The 22,760-nt window shown below is 44.2% G+C and overlaps 1 protein-coding gene and 1 long non-coding RNA gene across 13 annotated transcripts in view; one reads left to right on the forward strand and one right to left on the reverse strand.

Annotated features, from left to right (window-relative positions):
- DLGAP1 (DLG associated protein 1) overlaps positions 1-22,760 on the forward strand; it is a 617,521-nt gene that overhangs the window by 547,638 nt on the left and 47,123 nt on the right. The gene's annotated exons all lie outside the window — the stretch shown is intronic.
- Positions 5,741-22,403, reverse strand: LOC118663191. 5 transcript variants are annotated; one of them, XR_004970007.1, is made up of 4 exons: positions 22,239-22,403; positions 19,534-19,667; positions 6,857-6,935; positions 5,742-5,902 (listed from the first exon to the last, which is right to left on the reverse strand). It is a non-coding gene; the product is annotated as an uncharacterized LOC118663191 (long non-coding RNA). The 5 variants fall into 5 exon arrangements; XR_004970004.1 differs by having other exon boundaries at positions 19,373-19,667; XR_004970006.1 differs by lacking the exons at positions 5,742-5,902; positions 6,857-6,935 and adding exons at positions 10,536-12,435; positions 14,548-14,661 and having other exon boundaries at positions 19,373-19,667.

The raw sequence follows: 22,760 nt of genomic DNA on the forward strand, positions 1-22,760 counted from the left end.
TGTCAGATTTTTGACAAGCATGCTCAGTGAAATGTGTGTCGGACGCTCTCTCTTGATTCCAAATCAAACCTCAGATGGTAGTCCCTGTGAATATTTAGCTAATTCCTGTACTTGCTACTTTCCATCTGTGGAATGAACTCAAGGCATCGTCATACAACTTCTCATGTCAAGGACTATGCAAATCAGTGGCCGGATCCACTGCCAGAAATGAAACCTATTTCTTTTTCTTCAAAAGTGACTCTGTTCTGGATTACCCTAGAACTCTGAAAATAGCATTACTGTTGTAGGTGCGTTATCCTTTCCCTTTCTGTTCTCTTTTTAAAAATAAAACAATTGTCAGCGTCATAAGAGAAAATCAACAGATTCCAGTTGCTCCTTCCTACCAAGTAGTTTTGCTTGCAGTTTTATTCCTTTTCTTCTTCTGAAGCAGGGGTGCCCCCTTCAGCATTGTGCAGCTTCACATGAGCTTTTAAATTCAGCAGGATGAAAAAGCCTGTATCACATTAATGGTAAGATTAAAGTGAATTGTCCTTCCACATTATAAGACTTAAAATTATACTTAAACAGAAACACACATCGATGCTTCACTTAGTTTGAAATATTTGAATAGGGAAAAACAAGTTGGAAAGAAAGGACTGCAGTGAAGAATCCTGGAATCTAATTTTAGATTGATAAGCCCAAACTCAGAAAACTGGTGTAAGGGAGAGACATCCAGACAGCAAACTGAGGGGCAGGGGAGATAGTAAGGGCAATGGCAAGGAGAGAAAAACCATCCCAGGGCAAGAATTCTAAATATTCCTCTTAAAAGGGATTTTTCCCCTTGAAATTGAGCAAGGAGGGAGAAGGTGGAGGGAGGGACACATATTTCCACAAGCAGGACCAGTGCAGCAGCCTAATCGAGGAAAAATGAAAACAGAGGTCACGGAAGAGCTGAGTCACGCCTGATTAGAATTGCTCTGATATTCCGAAGGCAGCTATTTCTTTCCAGGGCGGGAGGGCCCAGCCCCAACCAGAAGCTCTTTATCCAGCATATGAGGAGATGAGTTCAGACATGAGGGGAGTGGGGAGCATTCAGGCAGGGAGGCAGCAAGTCTGAAGGGCAAGATGAGGCAATGGAGGCTGATGACAGGCTTTGCAGCTGATACCCAAGGTGTGTTCCGTGATGAGACTTGTCTCAAAGGTGATTTGTTCCTACCTGGTAGGTAGGTAAGATTCCAAAATGACATCAAGTTCTTTTCAAAGCCTGTATGAGGGAATGAAGTTTGACTTTAGCCCTTGCCCAACCCCCAGGCTATCCCCCTCTTCCCCCCCACCCCGTCCCCCCTGCCCCCCCCCCCCCCCCCGCCTCTCAGTGGGGACGCTGGGGGTTTCAATTAGCACTAGAGGAGAATGGGTGAGCGTCAACAGTAAAACCTCTGTGAACAACTGTGATTTTATAAACAAAAGCTCCCCTGACACGTGAAGCTTCTGTTTTTCTTTAGCTTCTTGTCACTCCATTTTATTTAGATATTTAGATATTTAGATATTTTTTAAGTGTCTTATTTCTCCCTGATAATGGTTCATGAACCATCAAAGCAGGGGACTTGGGGCTGTTGTCACGTCCAAGGTGGTGTTTTTGATGACCTCATGGCCTCAGACCCAGGAATTGCAACAAATCCTCAAATATGGGAAAGATAAATCAAGTAAAATCGTGATGCAATTTTTGTTCCCATTTTCAAAATTCACAGCTGTAAAAGTAGAGCTGCTTTTTCTGTTGCAACGCTCTGACCTAACTTCACATGTGTGCTGAGGAGTGGGATACTCATTTGCTTTGCTTAAATTCTATTTTCCATATGACATGGGATGAATCCCAAAATACCCTTGTCTTAGTCTGTTTAGGCTGCTATCACAAATTGCCCCACCTCCTAATACCATCACCCTGGAGGTTACAATGTCAACATATTAATTTTGGTAAACACAAATATTCAGTCTATAGCAACCCCAAATGGTTTTAACCTTTAAAAAGTATTCTAAATGTATTGATGTCATTTCCTCCCCAGGTGAATTTTATTTTTGTCACTGTCTTTCTACTTTTTAAGCAAAGCTATATGTTCATTTGTCAGGTTAGACTGTGGTAAACCCCATTAACAAATAGATAGCTGATTTATTACTATTTCTAGTAATAAATTTGGAATGACGTTTCCACATTTTTACTATTGGAATTAAAACAAAACCTCTTTACAGGCCTTCAAGCCAGATTGCTACAGAGAGGGAAGGGCTTCCTCCAGGGAAGGAATTCCTCCCCATTCCAAAGCCCAGGGTGAAATGTGAAGGAGGGTCAGGAATCTAAAAATGCAATATTGTAGAAGCTGAAAACGAGACTGGAGAGAGTTATCTCTGCAATTAAAAACAAAAACAAAACACAAAACAACACCGACTTTCTGCTTACAAGGCCAGCCTGGAAGCTGGATCGTCCTACGAAGCAAATAAGTGTTCCCTTCTCAAATGTATTTTGCAGAAAATTGTCATTATACTTTTGGCAAAATTTTCCTATTACATAGCAATGTCTCTGAGGAATGAGAATTAAGTTGAAAATTTACCAAATAGCTTCTTAAAACTAGGACCCTCCCGAAATGGCAAAGATGGGGCAATGTGACCCAGAAACAAGGTATGCCTAGTTTGTGGTCTTGCTTAGGATTACCCTTGCTGCAGATAGAATTGACCTTGAATAACTATTGGCAGCATTTCAGAGCGCTCTCTTTTTTTTTTTTTGTGGTTTTTCTTTCTTCCCTTCCTCCCCTCCCTCTCCTCCCCCTGTATCCCAGCTGCACTCCTCTGTTTCTACACATGCAATAGAAGGCATGGAATTGGGGTTGGGGGGCCATCAGGCAACAGAAAGCCAACCATTGTTTGGCAAGTAACCACTTATAGTTTTGGCAAGTAACCTTTATTTGCCTTGGTGCCCTCACCAATAAAAAGGGGATCTCTATTTCTTAAGGCTAAACAAGCTGATTTAACACAGTAAATGGCATACAGGAAGTGCTCAATAAGTTCTTATTCTCTTCTTTACCTTTCCTCTTTCTCTGCTGACTTCCCTGCATCTCTCCCTTTTTTCAGCATCCAAAGATCTGGCAAACAAATGATCATTCCTCTAGGATTATGTCATAGCACCACTGAAGTCAGTTTCACTTGGGGCAAAGCCATAGACAAACAAGCAACATAAACAGTTGCTTCTCCACTTTGAAAGAACTTAGAGGGAATAGAGTTCCTGATCACCTTGCTGGGAACCATGACATCTGTGTGGATCCAGGAGCAGTCTCCCAGGTGAACAGTGCCAGGCGCCAATCACAACCCAAACCGGGGGTGTTTCCATCAGATGGACTGTCCCCTCACCTGCTCTTCCAGTCCTAGGGGGTGGTGTGGGAGGTTAGTGAGGAGAAGAGGAAAGGTTTTCAGGCTAATCCAACAAAGTGTTAGATAAAGACTGATTTCATCAATATTAATGTTTTTTATGAAGTCGATTATAAATTCACTGTGTTTCTGAGTGTGCCATTTGTCAACACTGATCAAGAATATGGAAGTTTTTGAATTAAGAGAACTAAAGTGACAACAACCACAGATATACAGAGAGCAGCCTTCTGTAACCAAAAACTAATAGTTTGTGCTGAATAAGCAGCCTGGAGTACCTTCAGCAAATTAGCATAACCCAGAAGACAGTTTACAGCTAAAGCACCATAACCTCGCTTTCACTACCCTCCCTGGGGCAGGAAATAGAAATTTATAAATCAAAGGCAAGCTGTAAAGGAAAATCTGCCAGTTGAATCACTGATTTATTTTCTTTTGTTTGTTTTTTTTAAGAGTGTAATGTCTATATGTTTGTTTTTATTATTTTTATCAATCTACTGGAAGTTTTCAATGTAAACAAAGTTCTTACTTTAAAAGAATAACAACTGATTAAGCTGCCTAAGAAGGCAGCTTTTAAGGCCTGTGGTCTAATTAGCAGTCTTCAAGGCTAAAGTAATAGTGATAGCAAAGCCCCTTTTGTACTTGACTCCCAAATTCAGAAAATGGCCTCTACATTTTCAATCTAAAATGATAGTCTGAAAGCAAAAAAAAATCTATATATATAAAAGCCTAAGCAACCATCCAACCCTTCCACCATTCTACCAGTAGCTATGATACACAATGACCACCAGGGGTCAGACGCTCAACGCAGGAGCTGCTTCCTTTAGAAAATCCACCCTAAATTATTTCCAACATATTACAGTGATCCACATCCCCATTAAATGAATGTGTTTTCTGTAAATATTTTGAAAGATTTTTTATCATTTTTTGTCTATAATTAAATTTATATATGCAAAATGTACTCAGTTTGATTAGCTGTGATTCCTTGGTAATCAAACCTATATAGGAAACCCTCACAAAATAAAAAATAAAAAAATTTTAATCCACAAAGTATTTTCAGCCTGTCAGGTATGGCTCAGTGGTTGAGCATCAGTCCATGAACCAAGAGGTTGCAAGTTCTATTCCCAGTCAGGGCACATGACCAGGTTGCAGGCTTGATCCCCAGTAGGGGGCATGCAGGAGGCAACCAATCCATGATGTTTCTCTGTTATCACTATTTTTATCCCTCTATCCCTCTCACTACCTCTCTCTAAAAATCAATAAAAACATTTTTAAAAAATGTAATGGAGCCCTAGCCAGCTTGGCTCAGTGGATAGAGCGTCTGACTGCAGGCTAACAGGTCCCAGGTTCGATTCCAGTCAGGGGCCCATGCCTGGGTTGTGGGCTTGATCCCCAGGAGGGGACATGCAGGAGGCAGCCAATCAATGATTCTCTCTCATCATTGATGTTTCTCTCTCTTTCCCTCTCCCTTCCTCCCTGAAATCAATAAAGGCATATTTAAAAATAAAATAAAATAAAAATGTAATGGAACTTTGTTAATAGTTTAACAATAAGTGATGCTGACATAATATTAGTTTATGACAGCATTTAATTAAATTTTTATTAGTTTTGATTTTGCAGATTTATTCATGGTTTAATGACAGTGTCTCTTTTCCAAGACTTAGGTACCTTATCCTTTTGAAAAGCTCATAAGCCACGGCGTGACCCCTACAGTGCCGAGGACACACTCATAGTAACACCTGTTCGATGCCCTCGCAGGATTGCTGTGGGGTTACATGTGGAATTGCTGTGATGAGGGGAATGAAAAGCCATGTCTTTCAGGAAGTAGGAGGTAGAAATCGCTGCCATGAAACCGGCTGAGGGGGAGGGCCAGGCTCTGCGAGGCAGCTCTGGCAGATCCCAGGGCTCAGCCTTGGATCTTCCTTTTTGCATATCCGTGTGTAGTGGCTAGACTTTGCTTCTGGAAGCATCTGTGAAAATCATTACTTTGTATTTTAGGGCAGGGAGGAGGAGTACCCAGTGACAGCTGCCTGGTTTTTGTGCTCTATTTCTTGGAGTTTAGTTTCTCTTTTTTTTTTTTAATATATTTTATTGATTTTTTACAGAGAGGAAGGGAGAGGGATAGAGAGTTAGAAACATCCATGAGAGAGAAACATAGATCAGCTGCTTCCTGCACACCCTCTACTGCAAATGTGCCCGCAACCAAGGTACATGCCCTTGACCGGAATCAAACCTGGGACCCTTCAGTCTGCAGGCCGACGCTCTATCCACTGAGCCAAACCAGTTAGGGTTGGAGTTTAGTTTCTTTTGCTCCTGAGGTATTGCCTAGTCTGCTTGAGCTGCTATAACAAAATACCAGAGACTGGGTAGCTTAAGAAACAGACATTTATTTCTCACAATTCTGGAGGCTGGGAAGTCCAAGATGTAAGTGCCAGCAGGTTAGATGTTTGGTGAGAGCTTTCGTCTTTGTCTTCAGTTGCAGATGGCTGCCTTTCTACTATGTTCTCACGTGGCCTTTCTACATGGGGAGAAAGAGACAAAGAGACAGAATCAGAGAGATCTGGTGTCTCTTCTTCTAAGGGCACTAATCCCATCATGGGGACCCCATCCTCATGACCTTACCTCCCAAAGGCCCCATCTTCAAACAACATCACATTGGGAGTTGGGGCTTCAACATATGCATTTTGTGGGGACACAAACATTGAGTCCATAACCTGTACCCTTGGGTGCATATGGCCTCAATCAGATGTAATACAACCAGTCCCTCCTGCTAGTTAAACAGAATACATTTGAATTAAAAGGGAGTGGGTATTCTTCATCTGTGAGTTTCCATGACATTTGGGGACATCTTGAATCTTAAAAAATTAAAGTTTCTGTGGAAGGGAAAAAATAGACTCTCCCTTGTAAGGAAGGTAAAGGTTAAAGTTTGTGGGATTCGGCGGGAAGTGAGCATGCAGCCACATAGGGAAGCGCGGCTCAGAGAAAATGACACAGCAGAAAAGGGCCGGCAGCCTTGCCAAGCAGTTTCCTTTGACATTCCAGAGGCTCGAGCAGCCCTTCTGGTTTCCTGGAATGCTCTCACTCAGTCATCATGTGGTGGCTGAGGAAAATCCCTGCGGCACCCATGGGTGACCTGGAATAATACCTCCTCTGCCCCTGGAGCAGATGCCCCGTGATGTCCACAGAGCGCTGGCAGGCTCGGTGGCACAGCCAAGGACAAAGTGGCCAGCTGCATGCAGGCTCACTCAGTGGCAGGGTGTCGCAAAGCCACCCTCACGAAGGGACAGTTCACACCCACGTCACCAGCGCCCACTGTCTCCCAAAGAGGCTGCCAGACCAGAAGGCAGGGACTGACATCGGTCAGGCTCGTTCTGTGTGTCACGAGGAAGGTGGAGCGGAGGTGACTGGGGGAAGTCTGGTTTTCCCTCAGCACTGGCATTTCATTCATCTCATCTCAAATGCTGTCACTCACCCGGAAAGGTCCGAAATGCGCCTTCCTTCCGCTTCTGAAGCAACGGGATGTGGCAGCAGCTGTCTGGGTGATATGGAAGCTGCCCAGGAGGAGGGAGGAAAAATACCAGGTCTGACCAGACGGGTCAGGGAATGCAGGCAGCCAGGGGGAATGGGAGCATCCTCACTGAGGCCGGGCCATGCCCTCCGGCTGCTGGGAAAAGTTCCATCAGCTGGGCAGCAAAGAGAAAGGCCCTCCTGTTATAGGGGACTTCCACTGTTAGCAGAGCATTGAAGAACTTCAACAAGAGATGTTATTAGCTGAACTTAAAATAGGTTGAATGTGTTATTGGATACCTTATTTATATGAAGCCTGGAAATAGGAGACGGGGAATATCAAAGATGGTGCAAATAGCTATTCATTGCAATTTAATAATGCTAACTACAATTAATGACAATCTATAATAATAATCTATAATAATAAAAGTGTAATATGGTAATTAGACCAGACGGCCGAACAGCGGAACGACTATCTGGACAACCTTCCGGACAACTTTCCGGATGAAGCCTGGGCGGCTGCGAGGGCCTACTCTTGTACGAATTTCGTGCACAGGGCCTCTAGGTAGTAATAACACCACTAACCATTTACTTTGTTCTGGGTCCTGTGCTAGGACCTTGACATATATTATTTCACTTAACCTCTCAACAGCTCTATCACAGAAGCGAAGTTAGCACGCGTGTTATAAACAGGCCACGGACTCAGAGATCACACGTCATTGATGTTTCCATTTCTCTATCCCTCTCCATTCCTCTCTGAATTCAATAAAAATATATTTAAAAAATAAAAGTGTGGCCAAAACCGGTTTGGCTCAGTGGATAGAGCGTCGGCCTGCGGACTGAAAGGTCCCAGGTTCGACTCCGGTCAAGGGCATGTACCTGGGTTGCGGGCACATCCCCAGTAGGAGATGTGCAGGAGGCAGCTGATCGATGTTTCTCTCTCATCGATGTTTCTAACTATCTCTCTCCCTTCCTCTCTGTAAAACATCAATAAAATATATTAAAAAATAATAATAATAAAAAATAAATAAAAGTGTGACCTCGGCCTTTTGGTCTTAGGTTAGGCACAAGGGAAGGCAGAGAAGGTCAAGGAAACTCCCAAAGGCTCCGTCTTCGTCTGCGTAAGCAAGTAGTAGCATTTGAGCTGATTCCCTGCAGGATTTTTGGCTCGATATATAATTCACAGCCAGCCACAGAAATTCTACCAACTCAGTGCACACCCTGGACAGAGAGGAAATAAGGAAGCAGACAGCGAGTGTTTGTGTTGGATGCTCTTTGCAAGGGCCGCGTGAGAGAAAATGATTTCATTCTCAGAGCATGGCTCTGAGAGGGAAGTCAAACAGCGCACAAGCTGAAACAAATCCAACAGCCTTATCTTATTCTTGATGCAGGGGTTCCTTTTTCTTCAAAGCCCTGTAGAGGCAGGACACTGAGTTGTCATTGTGAGAGTGAGGGCAAGGTCCATCCTGGGACATACTGTGTCTGTGACTTACAGGGCCTGGAAGCTCTGATGTTTTTCCTTGACAAATCTTTGCTACGCACTGGTCAGGCTCGCTAACCAACACGGGCTTAAAATACATAAATACAGAAACACACACACACATACTCACACTAAGTGCAATGAGCCAGTCACAAGAAGGACACGTGCACAAGGGACCTAGAGTCAACAAATTCATAGAGACAGAAAGGAGAATGGTGGTGCTAGGGCTGGAGTCAAGAAAAGAATTCTGGAGACTTGGTTGCACAGCAATGTAACTGTACTTATTGAACTGTACATTTTCAAATAGTTAACACAGTAAATCTTATTACATATATTTTAGCAGTTTTAAAAAAAAATACAACCTCTGCTGGAAACAATCATGTAATAGAAAGAATACATGGTTGAGGTCAGGCCAGCCTCGGTTTGCATCCCATATCTGCCACACACCAGTTGGGAGCAATGTTCTGTGTGTCTTAAAACAACAGCATCATATTATTCCTCTGTTTCTATGGGGCAGGAGTTTGGAGGAGCGTCCACTGGCTAATTGTGGCTCAGCATCTCTCCGGGGCTTGCAGTCAGGGGAAGAGCTAAAACTGGGGGCTGGCTGAGCAACCCCCTCTTCTTACAGCCTCAGCACTTCTCCGTCTTTGCACATGGCTAGCATGGCCTGCTTACAGCATGGGGCCTCAGGACAACTGGACTGCTTCGGTGGTGGCTCAGGGCTCCAAGCCGAGAGTAAGGTAGACATTGCATCACCTCTTTAGCCTCAGAGGTCATGCAGTGTCACTTCCTTCACATTCTCTCAGTCCCAGGCAAATCACATTTCCCAGAGTTCGAGGAGAGGGGAATTAGACTCCACCTCCCAACAGGAAGTAGCGACGTTGGAGAGCAGGCTTAGCAAACGGCTCTCCTGTGCAATCTGGCTCACCTCTTCAAGACAGCCAGCCTGTTCATTTATATACATCTCTGCCACAATGGCAGAGCTAAGTGTTTGGGACACAGATGGCCTGGTTCGCAAAGCCTAAAATATGTATGGCTTTTGATAGAAAAGTTCACTGCCCCCTATTCTATAAGCACATGTCATATGGAAGATATTGCTGCAGTCAGCTTTGATCATTGCCATATGCCACTGGCAGGTACCAGCCTCTCTGAACTTGACCTCCAGCTCCATATCTGTAAAATGGAATGAAGAGCATATATATGTTAAAAAAAAAAAAAAAAAAAGCACTTAGCACAATTCCAGGCCTGTAACAGATAAAGTATAAAATTCAGCTCTGCCCTGGCTGGTGTGCTCAGTTGGTTGGGCGTCATCCCATGCACCAAAAGGTGCTGGTTCAATTCCGGGTCAAGGGCACATGCCTGGGGTGCAGGCTGAAACCCCTGTAAGGGGCATGCAGGAGACAGCCCATCCATGTTACCCTCTCACACAGATGTTTCTCTCTCCTGCTCCCTTCCTCTCTCTCTCTAAAAATCAATAAACTGTTCTTTAAAAAAAAAAAAAAAAAATCAGTTCTTCCCTTTCTAGACTTAATTATAATTTGAGAGCCATGGAAATGTGTTTGCTACCACTATAGGTCTATTAGCAATATCAGAAATACCCTGTTTCAGATGCTCCCTTGAATTAAGGCAGGCTTTACAGAGACCTCCTTTTAAAATACATGCTTGAAAGAAAGGAATGTTTACAAGAATTCTTTTAAATATGCAATCCTCACCCCCATCCCTCAGTGCATTCCTCTGTCAGACTTGCTATATTTTTACCTTTCAAAGAGCAAATACCTAAGGGAACGAAAGTGATCGGGGAAAATTGGGACTGAGCAAGCAGGGAAGAGCTGGTTGGCAGCAAATCTCCGATTGCCGATAGCAAGAAAGACTGGAGAGATGTGACCTCCTCACAGCTGTGCTCAGGGCTGCCTGTGTCTCAGACAAAGCATTGAAAAATGTTTTCTTGGCTTTCCCTTCCCCTTTGCCTCCCCTTTTCTATTGCCCAGACTTGCTATCTCTGCTCCAACCTCCTCCCACCTGCCAAGATCTCCTTGAGCCTTTTTTCTCTCCTCCCGTGGAATTTCCAAGGCCAATCCTCCAGCGCATCCAAGAGATTGTTCACCTATGACCCGTCTTCCCTCCTGCTGGCCCCCTCTCCACACCACCCCCTCCAACCCCCACCCCAGATACTGGAGCACGCTTCTGTTCAAGAAAATAGAGACCTCTGATAACTGGCACTTACTGTGCTAACATTAGACCCTCCAGTCCCAGTGTCCTACCCATTTTCTCCAAACCACCAAAATGATCCGTTCTATTTATGCACCACTTAAAAATTCTTTTCTGTCTCCTCTTCGAGTTCCGTTTGACTCCAGTCACTTTTAAAATCTACGTAGCAGCATCCTCAACTATATTGGAAGAATTGGTTCCTTTTAATGCACCTATTTGTCATCAGATTACTTTCATATCAAATATGATGAGTGTTTTGGGGCCAGTTGGGAGCGGGAGTTGGCAATTTGATTAGAGACCATTCCCTTTGGTCCAATTAATTTTTACAGCATCTTTCCCCCTCCCAGTTAGCCTAAAATTTGCAATTTTATGCAAATTTTGGAAAATAGTTTGTAGTATTCCCAGAGTCCCAACTCAATATCAACCAAAGGCCAAGTCAATTGATGCTGCTCCCGGAAGAACTGTGGTTTGGAAAAATGACTCAGCTGGCTCCGGAAAAAGAAACAACAAGCACTGCTACTGCTGGGGCCGGTCCGACTGTCACATCTGCACAGTCTACAAGGGGCTTTCACACGTGTTGCCTCTGTAGTGTTCAGAGGCAGCCCTGGCACAGCTGTGAGGAGGTCACATTTCTCCAGTCTTTCTTGCCATCGGCAATCAGAGATGTGCTGCCACCCTGCTCTTCCCCACTAGCTCGGTCCCAATTTCCCCAGACCGCTTTCATTCTCTTGGGTCAGTGCTTTTCAACCTTTTTCATCTCACGCCTCACATGAACTAATTACTAAAATTCTGCAGCACACCAACAAATATGTTATATTTTTGCCAATCTGACCCCCCAAAAACGTATAATTTTTAATCACTCACACCAGATGGCTATTGTTGTGTTGGCTGTTGTCGTTGTTTTATTTGACATTTTAAGGTAAAAGAGGTCAGTGCCCTGACTAAATAGTCAGGTATTGCATGTTTTAAAAATTCTTGCAGCATGGCAGCTGAAAAGCACTGCCTTGTGTGATAGAATCTGCCACATAGAATCATTTAATCCCACAAGTACATAGAGTCGTGAACAAAAATCTGCCTCTGGTCACTGAGAGCACTAGAGTAAATAGGACCAGAACCAGCCAAGTGTGATGAGTTCTGTAATAAACATATGCAGGAAATGCTAATGGAACCAAATTAAGTGACTCTTGATGAATGAACAGTTTTCCAAGAAAAGAAGGACACTGAGTATATGGAAAGACACCACATAAGTGCCTCGCCAAACAAATAAGTAAGCAAATAAACAAAATTTTAAAAATAACACCAAAGTGCCCTGGCCAGTGTGGCTCAGTTGGTCGAGCGTCATCCCGTGCACCAAAAGGTCGCCAGTTCAATTCCCAGTCAGGGCCTATGCCCAGGTTGCAACCAATCCATGTCTCTCTCTCTCCCCCTCCCTCTCTCTCTAAAAACTTAATAAAAATATCCATTAAAAAGCCAAAGTGACTTAGCTGGTAAAGGCATTTATTTTTTCAAAAAATAGCCAGCCATTGGAAGGGCAGCCAACGAATGTGTCAAACCCAGCTCCTTGCCGTCTTTCACCTGTGAAGATCAGCGTGCGTTTGTCTTCTCAGGCAGATGCTCCTTGTGGTCCCCAGATGGCAGCCACACAGTTCAGAGTATCTCTTGCTGATGACAATATTCCGAGGAAGAAAGGGATGTCCCTGAGGGAGGTAAACCTGCCCAGAGGCATTCCCACCAGACTTCCCTTCTCATCCCTTCGTCCTACAGACTAATGAAGATTCAGCCTCCAAATCTAGGAAGGTGCTCACATCTCCCAAAAGTCATGGCTGCGTGCAAAAGTCAGCAGCATTGGGGTCCTCCTGTTGGCAAGGAGGGAGGTTATCAGAAAACAAACAAGGTGTCCCACAGGCACAAAGGCATGGAAGGGATGGCATTCTCCAAGTGATAAGTCATTAGGTGTGAAAATGTCAGGAGAGGCAAATGAAATAGGCTACAGCCAGGTGGTAAAGGAGTCACATGCCAGTGTTTGTCTGTGTCTTATGGGTTAGTGTTCCTTAAGGGTTAAAGAGTGAAACATCAAACAATGTGAAGAGTTTTTCATTATTCTTCTTTTTTTTAAATTTGGCAATCATAAAATTTTCTTCAAAAACAAATGGTTAGCCCTGGCTGGTGTGGTTCAGTTGGCTGAGCATCGTCCCATGCAATGAGAGGTTGCCAGTTAGATTCCCTATCAGGGCACATGCCCAGGCTGCAGGTTCCATCCCAAGTAAGGGGTGTGCAGGAGGCAGACAATCTGTTTCTCTCTCATCAATATTTCTCTCTCTCCCTCTCCCTTCCTATCACACTAGTGTATATGTATATGTATATGTATATGTATATGTATATGTATATGTATATGTATATGTATATGTATATATATATATATGTTAAGTAGAGGCAAATATACAGCAAAATATATGGTAAAAATAAAATTTAGTCAATTGTCATAGCAGTGAAAACATAATAGTATATCTAATTTTTATTCTAATGTTTGCACCTTTTTATGATTAGAGTAGTAATGTGTGTTCATTTTTCCTAATTGAAAAATCAGAGAAGCCTAAAGAATAAAATAAAAGTCATCTATAAGCTCATCACTGGACTATAACTATCTGATGTCAAAGTTGGTCCTCATGTGCATAGTAGTTTTATATGGAGTTAGAGTAGTAAGTGACTTTCCTTTTTCTTTGTAAGAATGCACTTCAAAGTCCATTTCTTCTTATAATTTTGTGTCAATCAAAGGCAAACTACTGCTGGTCTTTTTAGAGGGGAAAAAAAAGCAACAAATTAAACACTGGCTTAAGTTATAGGGTGCAACATCTTACATTAGGAAAAATAAAAGTAATATTACTGTTTTAGGTTTTTTTTCTCCCAAAGGGGTGTCTTTCTGTTGACTTTCTGCTTTACAGAGCAGGTCATCCAACCCAAACTCTGTAACGTAAGTAAATGAGGAAAAGCGGGGCCTTGACTTCTGGCAGGGGAAGGATGGGAGGGGGGTTACATGAACTGAGGCCAAGTCTCTTCTTGGTGAGGCACAGCTTTAGCTGAGAGTGGTTCCGGGCCAGGGACCCAGGGCCTCGGCACTCAGAAAGGTATGTGGATGTTTCTGTTGGCACCTTCGGGAAGACTGTGTCTGCCCATTGTGCCTCCCCACTTCAAGGGGTCAGGATGTACAGAATTCTTTAATTTTTCACTTCCAATTTAAAAAGGAAATCTGAACATCTCTCCATTTAATAACAGACAATAGCAAGACTGTTTTAAAAAGTGTCAGGACCTGCCTAGGCAGGAATCCATTCTGGGTGTGGTTTTTTTGTGTGTGTTTTTTAAGTTCTCTTTTATTTAATTTTATGATTATTTTTCCCACAAATTCAGTGGCACTGCCAGTTTCTGGAAAAAGTTATGTTTCTTGTGTGCAGCTTGTTAAAAACCTATAGAAAGGCTAAGAATATCTTAGCACTAAAAAGCTGTGTAACCTTGGGAAAAACCAATTAGCCTTTCTGGGCCTTAAAAAGAGAAAGCTCAAGCCAGAGGTTCAGAGTGGCAGACTGGAGGAGAGTTTAGAGATCATTGCACAATGATCCCTTCTGCACATGAATGATCTGAGATTCAGAGAGCGTGAGGGACCAGCCCGAAGCTCAACAGCTTCCTCCAAATCTTATTATTCTGATTTCTAAGAGTTCAGAGAATTTTTAAATCAATTAGGTTGTGTTTGAAAAAGCAAGTGGACAGGAGATACTGAAGTGTAAGATAATAAAAACAAACGCGTAGAGAAATAGAGATAAGATACTTTATAATGGTTATTCAGATTTATATAGAGAAAGGAAATGTAAACTGTGTAAACGGAACCATTCACTGCACAATAATTACCCAACAAAATATTTACTGAACGCTCATTGGGAGCTTCCGGTCTAGTAGGGAATTGAGAAGATAATTACAATGTAGTAAGTGCTCTGTCAAATAAAAGCGCTGTATTCCAATGAGGTCTAGTAGAGGCATTTGGAAGGACATTCCAGAAGTCTGCCTGGAAGAGGTGACACCTAAGCTGATACCTGAAGGAGAAAGAGGAAGAAAGGACTTACTCCATTTACAAATGGAGCTTGATGGTCTTAACAACTAAAAGTAAAAGTGGGCAGGAGCATGTAGAGTTCTGAGACCACGAAGGTGAGCAGGAAGCAAGCTATTCAGAATCTCCAAAGCCTTAGATTTGAGACTTTACCCTGAGGGTAGATCTGTCAGCTGGACAGTGACAGGGTCTGTTTCGTATCTCCAACTCTTGCCTTAAGTGTGTACAACAGTGTGGAAGCAGGGACGAGACAGACCCAGGGAGACCAATTAGGAAAGTATCGCTCAAAATATTTTGACAGACAAACTGCAGAATGCACACACATCTGGACACACACACAAACTGAAGCACGCTTTGCAAAACAATACTTCTTCTTTGTTGGGTGCATTTTCTAATGGCATTTTCTAATCTATTTCACTCTTTGAATGGTGAAACTGCATAACCCACCTCAATTATCCCAGGACCCATTATTAAGTCACAACTAGCAGTTTGAGAAACCTTGAATTAGGAAGTCTCTGTGATCCTCCAGCAAGGAGATAATAGGACTTAAGGAAGCAGAAAGGTGGCTAGAACGATGTGGAATGATTCCAGAGGGATTTAAGAGCTAGGAGAGAAAGAACCAAAGAAAGTAGAGATACTGCTCAGAATTTTGGCTTAAATTCTGGACAAAGGGGTCATTTGCCAAGAAGGAGAACATTAACTAAAAGATGTATTAGGAGGTCAAAGACCCTGAGCATTTGAGAAATGCCCATTTTTGGTAAACACAAATGTGCCCCTTCATTTGTGGCACATCTGGAGAAAAACCACCTAAAGACTACATTATATAACTCCAGGAAGTGGTCACGCTTGTCTAACAGAAGAAGCAAATTGGTGGAGATGGGAAGGACGAAATCCTTATGGACAGGTGTGGGCTCTAAGGCTGAGCCCGAAAATTCTCCTCGGAAAGGACAGTCAAGCTAGAAATTCCGGAGAAACAGCCCAGATCAAAGACTCACCTGGGCTTTCGCTCGGCCTGCTCTCAGGGCTTTTGTGAGGCTGAGTATTTTGGCTTTTGGTTTACTAGCATGTTGGCAGGAGTGAGCTTCAGAGCACATAGTATTGGCATCAAATTTAAAATTCCCAATCACTAGTTGCAGGGACATCACAGACATTGCTTATGCACTTCTTAAAAAAATGGAAATCCATTAACTTTATTCTTCACGCACGCCCTCTGACAGCACTGGGTCAAAGGGAGTTTTTTCCTTCCTCTGTTCAGAGCTTCCACAGTGCCCACCCTTCTCCTTCTAAATCCTTTCTTTTACACAACAATAGGGAGTGCTGGTAGCCCGTCGCTAGTTGAAGATTTGGAACAATGGGTGTTTCTGAGCCGGGGTTATTGAAATGGTCTTGTCTGTGTCCTGGGGGAGATTGTAAATGAGATGTCAACAGGAGCTCTTTTGTGTGGATGGCATTCAGCCCGAGAGAGAGGAATTTCCTTACTGTGCTAGTATTTAAAGCAGATTTGTTGCTGCTTTTGCGAAAATTTTTTCTCCAACGGCCTGAACTATCAGCCCGGAATGAGTCACTCGGTGGGATGGTGACTTCCTTCCCCGCTTAGCAAAGCACTGAGTCAGTCATTTACATTTAGAAGGAAAGCTCCTAAGAAGCTTTCTTGGATTTTCGTCAGCCTGAGCTTTTCTAGACCATCACGTGGGACTGAGCTGTCAGCAGCCCGGTCCCCCGGGGAGAGGGCAGCCGGGCGGGCTGTTTTTCTCACTCCTTGCAAAACTTCTGGCTGTTTTGCTCACTTTTTAAAAAAAATCCAGAGAGAGAAGGCGACAAACACAATTTCCTGCTTAAAGCCTTTTTCCTTTCTTTTTCCCTCCCCCTTTTTTGGTAAATGGCAAGCAATTTCAGTTTACTCTAATTACCATGGGCTGCGGTTGGGTTAATTCCATCCTTAGAAGATAAGGCAACTGTTTTTTATTACTTCTCAGCCAGGTGCTGCAGGGTGACAAGACTTGCCTGTATCTGGAGACCTGACAAGGTTATCAGCAACTGCAAACAGGCCGAACCTTTGAGCTGCGCCATCACGTGCCTCCCTTCCTGGTGATCCAGCTCCCCACCCTTGATTGGTAGTTCATTTTGATTCCTAGTCTAGTCTTTCCGCATTCCTGCACTTAAGCAGTCCTATCACAATCATGATTATGAATCACAATCACAATCATAACCCAACCCCAAAACATGAGCATAAATTTCCAACCTCAGTCCCAAACATACGACGCAGAATATTTTAACATATGCTGACTTGGTACATTTGCAGGGGTTATAGTTGCTTTTTCAAAGAGGTGGTACTTAAAATCTTTCACCTCTGACAGCAAAAATCCAAAATACTCACCTTGTATTGCCTTTACTTTCTATGGTTCCTTTTGGGAAGTAGAATGTCACCCACACCCGGAGACAGTGCCTGGCTTGCTTTAGGTAATAAAAATTGCTAGTGCTCAGTCTACTTATATCTTATTCTTAGTTTATTCTTTAATTCGGGCTATGGGTGTGTTTTGAAAGTGATGTTCAAACTGTCTGTAGGCAATATGCTAATGAGTGATGAGTACCACTGCAGATAAACTTTTAGGTGAGTGTCCTGAGCTACGTCAGGTTAGTGCTGTGCCCAGCCTGGACCTAGCATGGGCCACCCTCCTGTCACTGCAAATTATGGTGGCCAAGGAAAGAATGTTGATTTATGGACTGCACTGTCAAGTCAGACTATAGCTTGAGGATAGGGAATAAGAATGAAGAAGAGACTGATGGAAAGGGTGTGTTCAAACACATGCACACAACCTTGCAAATATGAAGTGTTTCTAAGAACACATCACACTACCCCGTTCTCTAATTTGTATAGAGAGGGGTCCACTCTGTGGGAAGAGGCCAGTTAAAATTCCCCGCTAGTGCTCCGATGACCGTTATAACAAAAACCATAGTGGATGTTTCTGATAGGGATAAACCAATAAACATCCAAAATTCCAATGAGGTCAAGGAAAGAGACATGTGAGAAGGATTATGAGATCTGATCTTAGATTCCTCTTTTCCTTAAAGTTACAGAAACCTTGCCCACCCACAATGCCAAGTCCAGCGCCATCTGCCACCCTCTGTGTGGGCTTGGTTGGAACAGGGCTCCATCCAGGACCAGAGCTGCCTCTGAAGGAGCCCTAGAAGGGAACTGCTCTAAGGCATCTGAAGGGCTAGGTGGATGTTATTCCTTCACCTGCAATTCTGAAAGCCATTGCCCCAAACCTGACCCTGGAACTACTTGCAATGTGAATGCCCTACTGTCTCCTGCAGGCACCGGTTGGCGACCACTGCTCCAAAGGTTTCCTTAAAGCAGCGGTCGCCAACCATTCAGACCTCACGGACCACCAGTGGTCCACAGACCACCAGTTGGCGACCGCTGGCTTAGAATACGAGATTAAGGGGTGTTCCCCCTGCCCCCCCCCCCTTGGTGTGTCATGTCTATTAGCTTTCTACAGCCCCGAAAGTTCTGAATTCCAAGCACATCGGACCAACAGATATTCAATACTGCCTTTGGGACTCAGACATTGTTCTCACAAGGGTTCAAAGGTCATCTTAAGAGGCTTAGATGGGAAGTACCCAGTTCCAACCAGACTCCACCCTGGAGAACATGGACAACCAAACTCTCCAACCTCCTTGTCAGGTGGGGAATTGGGGCTGTGGATGCACCCGGTTTATTACATTCAGGGAATGAGGATGATGGTGGGAGGTGGGCAGAGTGAATTGATCCAAACTTTAGTACTGGCCACACCAGTGTCCTGGGTTATTTTTATTTAATTTCGGCCAATGATAAAAACCCAGCTGTAAAGTGGAATTTTCAGTGCCGCCTTTCAGTGGCCCTTTGCACTCAAACTGTAATCGTGTGAGGGCTGAACTCGTGATGCGGACAGAGAGCCCCACGGGCACCTGGACAGGTTCTTCTCTGGATCTGTGTCATCAGCCGGTGACACAGTTGGATAACGAGGTGTCATTTTAAAGTGCTGATTCTGTTACTTGAGAGTCAGTAAAGAGCAGAGCAAACAGTTTTCCACAGGCTAACCCAGAGAGTTTTTCCTGTTTTAACTTTTAAAGGATGGGTTTCAGGGAGGAAAGAGGAAAGGAGTAGGATGAATAATTAACTGCCTAACTGCCCAGCCCAGGGCCTCCTGTGGCCTCCCACAGGCCCTGCTCTCCAGACCCAGGTAATTATTCCTCATCATGCTGAAACCAACAGGAAGGAATGGTGGATGCATTTTCTTTCTTCTTTACTTCCCCACACATCCTGTTTTCCCAGGTTTGGGGATTTGAGTTTGACTTGTGCAAAAACTTCTGTTCCAGGTCCAGCCTTCCCTCCCGGCCCTCTGTCCACAGGGCAGCAGCAGGGGGCTGGCTTAATAGGCCTGCCTCCTTTCCAAAGCCCAGAAAGCTTGCCAGTGAGCAGAGGTTACTGATAAATCCAGCCTGAAGCTTTAGTTTGGACTCAGCCTAACTGGACTCTCATTAGATACGACCTACCCTGGTGTGTACACGGGTCATTCTGTCTGCTTGTCTATCTCACCTTCTCCAGGGAGACAGGTTGGCAACATATGCCCAATACCTTGCTCCCATCTAGAACCAACCATTATCCCATATGTAGCCTTGGGGCAGGTACTCTTGAGTTCTATTTTGTTTACCAGACACACAGCTACATGGCAGGAGAGTCCTGTTTAGTTGTCCGATTCCACTCCAGGTTCTTCCTTGTACTCCGGGCTCCAGGTTCCATGGTGCAGGTAGTACAAATTCTCATGAAAGAAGACCAGAGGCAAAGAAAGTTCCCTGGCTCTCAGATACGCACCTTGTGCGAGCAGGAGAGCACAGAAGCAGCCACAGAATAATGAGGAGTGAAAGGAACTGAGGCGAAGAAGGGCAGCTGCACGGGATGCGGGCAGTTAGCATCAGGGACCCCTCACACAGCCATCCGCTCAGTGCCTACAGACAAAGCCAACCAGAGAGGACAGAGGAAATTAGGTGGATACCCCATAGGAACAACCGGTTTCCACTGGTAATAGATTGATTTTTCCCATACTAACTCCATGTCAAGGGCTGGCCAGCCACCATCGCATTTGGCCAATGGCAAAACAGAAGCGGGCATTGGTGACAGGAGATTATATTACAACATCCAAGATCACTGAGAATAGCTTTGGTGAGTATTCACTTGACTTGAGCCCTGGTGACCTCCTTGTTGGTCCCTTTTTCTTTTTGCCAAGAAGTCTCTTCACATTCCTGTTCATTCCTTCGTGTAACAAGTATTTTCCACACACGGCACTACTATGTGCCACACACGTTCTAAGGACTGTGGTCATATTATGAATAAAACAGACAACAATGCTGACCTTGTGATTCTTACATCCCTAGTTAACTCCTTTCTCTCGGTCTGGTGGGGGGGTCGGGGGTGGGAATTCACAGAAGAGAATACGGGAGCGTATTTCTGAGAAGTGACATCTGAGAAGAATGAAAGCTTGTTGATGAGAAGCTTAAAAGAAAAATGTCCTTCCCTGCTCTGGCACTCCCCTTACCCCAGCCTCCTCGGCATGCTGTCTCTCAACAAAACTCGGTCTACCCTCACCTGAGGAGTTGGAACAAACAGGAAACCTTACATAATTTGGTAACCCTGACCTTGGGCCCTGGATCTTCCCCTCCTGTAAACGGTCCATTCAACCCAGGAAGGCCTGCAGACCTTGCTGTGACAAACTTTGAAAGACACATCATGTTACAAACAAGGAAAAAAAATCCCTAAATCCTAGAGGAAGTGACATATCTGATTCAGTGGTAGAAATCACTTCATAAAGTAATGGAACAAATGGAAATTCAATCCCAACAGATGCTACTGCCAGCACAGTCACTTGTGTGCCTGGATGACTCAATCGCACCTGTTGAAAAGGCCGGGAAAATGAGCCGTGAAAGAGACTACTGGAAGCAACAGCCCTGCCTTGCACATTAGTAAGCCCCGTGTTTTCGACATCCTGACTTCAACATGTGTGCCTAGTTCTCAGAGGCTGTGACTCACCTTAGCTACTGGGCAAATGACTCTTACTCAGAGCCCTGGGTTTTTCATCTTTAGTATGAAATTCTAGCCAAATGTCTACTTTCAAGATGCTCCTTTGAAATGATTGATTTCAGGCAACAACTGGCTTTACATATGGTAACCCTCAATTTCTAATACTATTTAACTTGTTGCCAAACTTCATTAAAAGTCCACATTACAAGTCTGAGACCTCAGCCCCTGGACGGGGGCCTTCTAAAATGACTTTCCTCCAAACAGCATTTAACTTCCTTTAATTTAGTTAATTAATGGAACTTTTGAAGAGAACAGCTCCTTTGATCTGAGCCTCTTTCTTAGGTTCCAGTTAACATTTCCAGAGAGGGAGGAAGAACGGCTGCCCTTGCAACTGGCCGGAAGCACCAGCAGCTCACAACTGTGGTCCAGCCTCCCAATCGAAGGAGACGGAGCAGAGGAAGGAGAACCTGGGGAAGGAGACTGGTGCAAAGCATCGCCCTGGGCATTTCTGTGGGTGTCTGCCCCACACAGAGATCAAAGCACTCAGGTGAGGCTGCGAGGCCTGCTCTCTGGGAGGCTGGGCCTTCAGTCTGGAAGTCCTAAGTAATCCTTGCAAATAGACAAATGGGGAAGCCAGCAAAGTGAATTACAAATGCTCCTGCCAGAAAGGTTTTCTGCCGTCAACATACAAATTTGGATTAAAATGGAAAATGCATGTCTCACCCAGAGGGAATCCTCATTGCCATCCATCAGACCAAAGGCTACAGCAGTTCTTGCTTTTCAACTTTCCATCTTAACAAAAAAATGTTACACTGGCTACTGCTTAAAAAATAATAATAATAAATCTGACCTGGCCAGCATGGCTCAGTGGTTGAGTGTTGACCTATGAACCAGGAAGTCATGGTTTGATTCCCAGTCAGGGCACATGCCTGGTTGCAGGCTTGATGCCGTGTGGGCATGGAGGAGGCAGCCTATCAATGATTCATCATTGATGTTTCTCTCTCTCTCTCTCTCTCTCTCTCTCTCTCTCTCTCTCTCTCTCTCTCTCTTCATCTCTGAAATCAATAAAATAATAAAATATATATAATTTTTTAAATTCTGCAACCTCGACTCAGAGATCTTACCTTGCAGCTAAAGTAAAATTTTTGTTAAAGCAATAAATTAAAAATCAAGACATTCTGAGTCTTAACTTCCACTCTGTATGTTTTTTTGGAAGACAAGTCCTGCAAAAGTGTCCACCCCTTCCTACAGCGTGACTTACCTTGGAGCAGAGCTGCAGCTTTCACGGTACATCAGTGATGTTCCAATCTTGGCCACCAGGGGACACTAGAGAGTACGGTTGCCAGTCCCAAAGTACTACTTTGTTTTCCCAGACTTTCGGTTGGGAGGGAGGGGGGTTGGGGATGGGGTTGGTGCGGGAGACACAGCTGACTTGAAAAACATCCATTTTTCTCTGAAATTATGCCACTTGCCATTTTATAAAGCAAAGGTTGCCACGTTACCTGTTGCCAGGTTCCTGGGAGTGCTCGGGGAAAATGTGGGCGAGAAGGTACAGCACAAAGTCCTTCAGCTGGGTGGCTTTCAAGCTGTGTTGACGGCTGGCGCTGACATTTGGAGAGCAGCTGCGAGGATTGCCTGAGCCTTGTTTGATTGTGGTTCTAACAGAGGAGTGGCTACGCCTTGTGCCTGGGGCTCTTTCCCCCCCCCCCCTTTTTATGACTAACTTTCTGATCCCTCCCTCTCTGGATTTTGGTACAGTACAGGCACTGTGAGCCACCGGCTCACCTCAGGAAGCCCACGTTTTGTAGCAACTTGTTAAAACAACTTGAGTGCCTCTTAAAAAAAAAAGTGACTGAAACAAACCTTTCCAGTCTCCCTTCTGAGAACAATGTTGTGTTTGATTAGCCTCAGAGCACTGCTCCCTGAAAGATCTGTTCTCCCCACAAGAAACGGCTGCTATCAGCTGAACAGATCTCTGAGCCAGACATGCCCGGGCTTGGGGCATTTGTCTGGCATTAGGAAGT

This window comes from Myotis myotis, unplaced genomic scaffold, assembly GCF_014108235.1.
Source record: "Myotis myotis isolate mMyoMyo1 unplaced genomic scaffold, mMyoMyo1.p scaffold_m19_p_9, whole genome shotgun sequence".
Classification (NCBI taxonomy): domain Eukaryota; kingdom Metazoa; phylum Chordata; class Mammalia; order Chiroptera; family Vespertilionidae; genus Myotis; species Myotis myotis.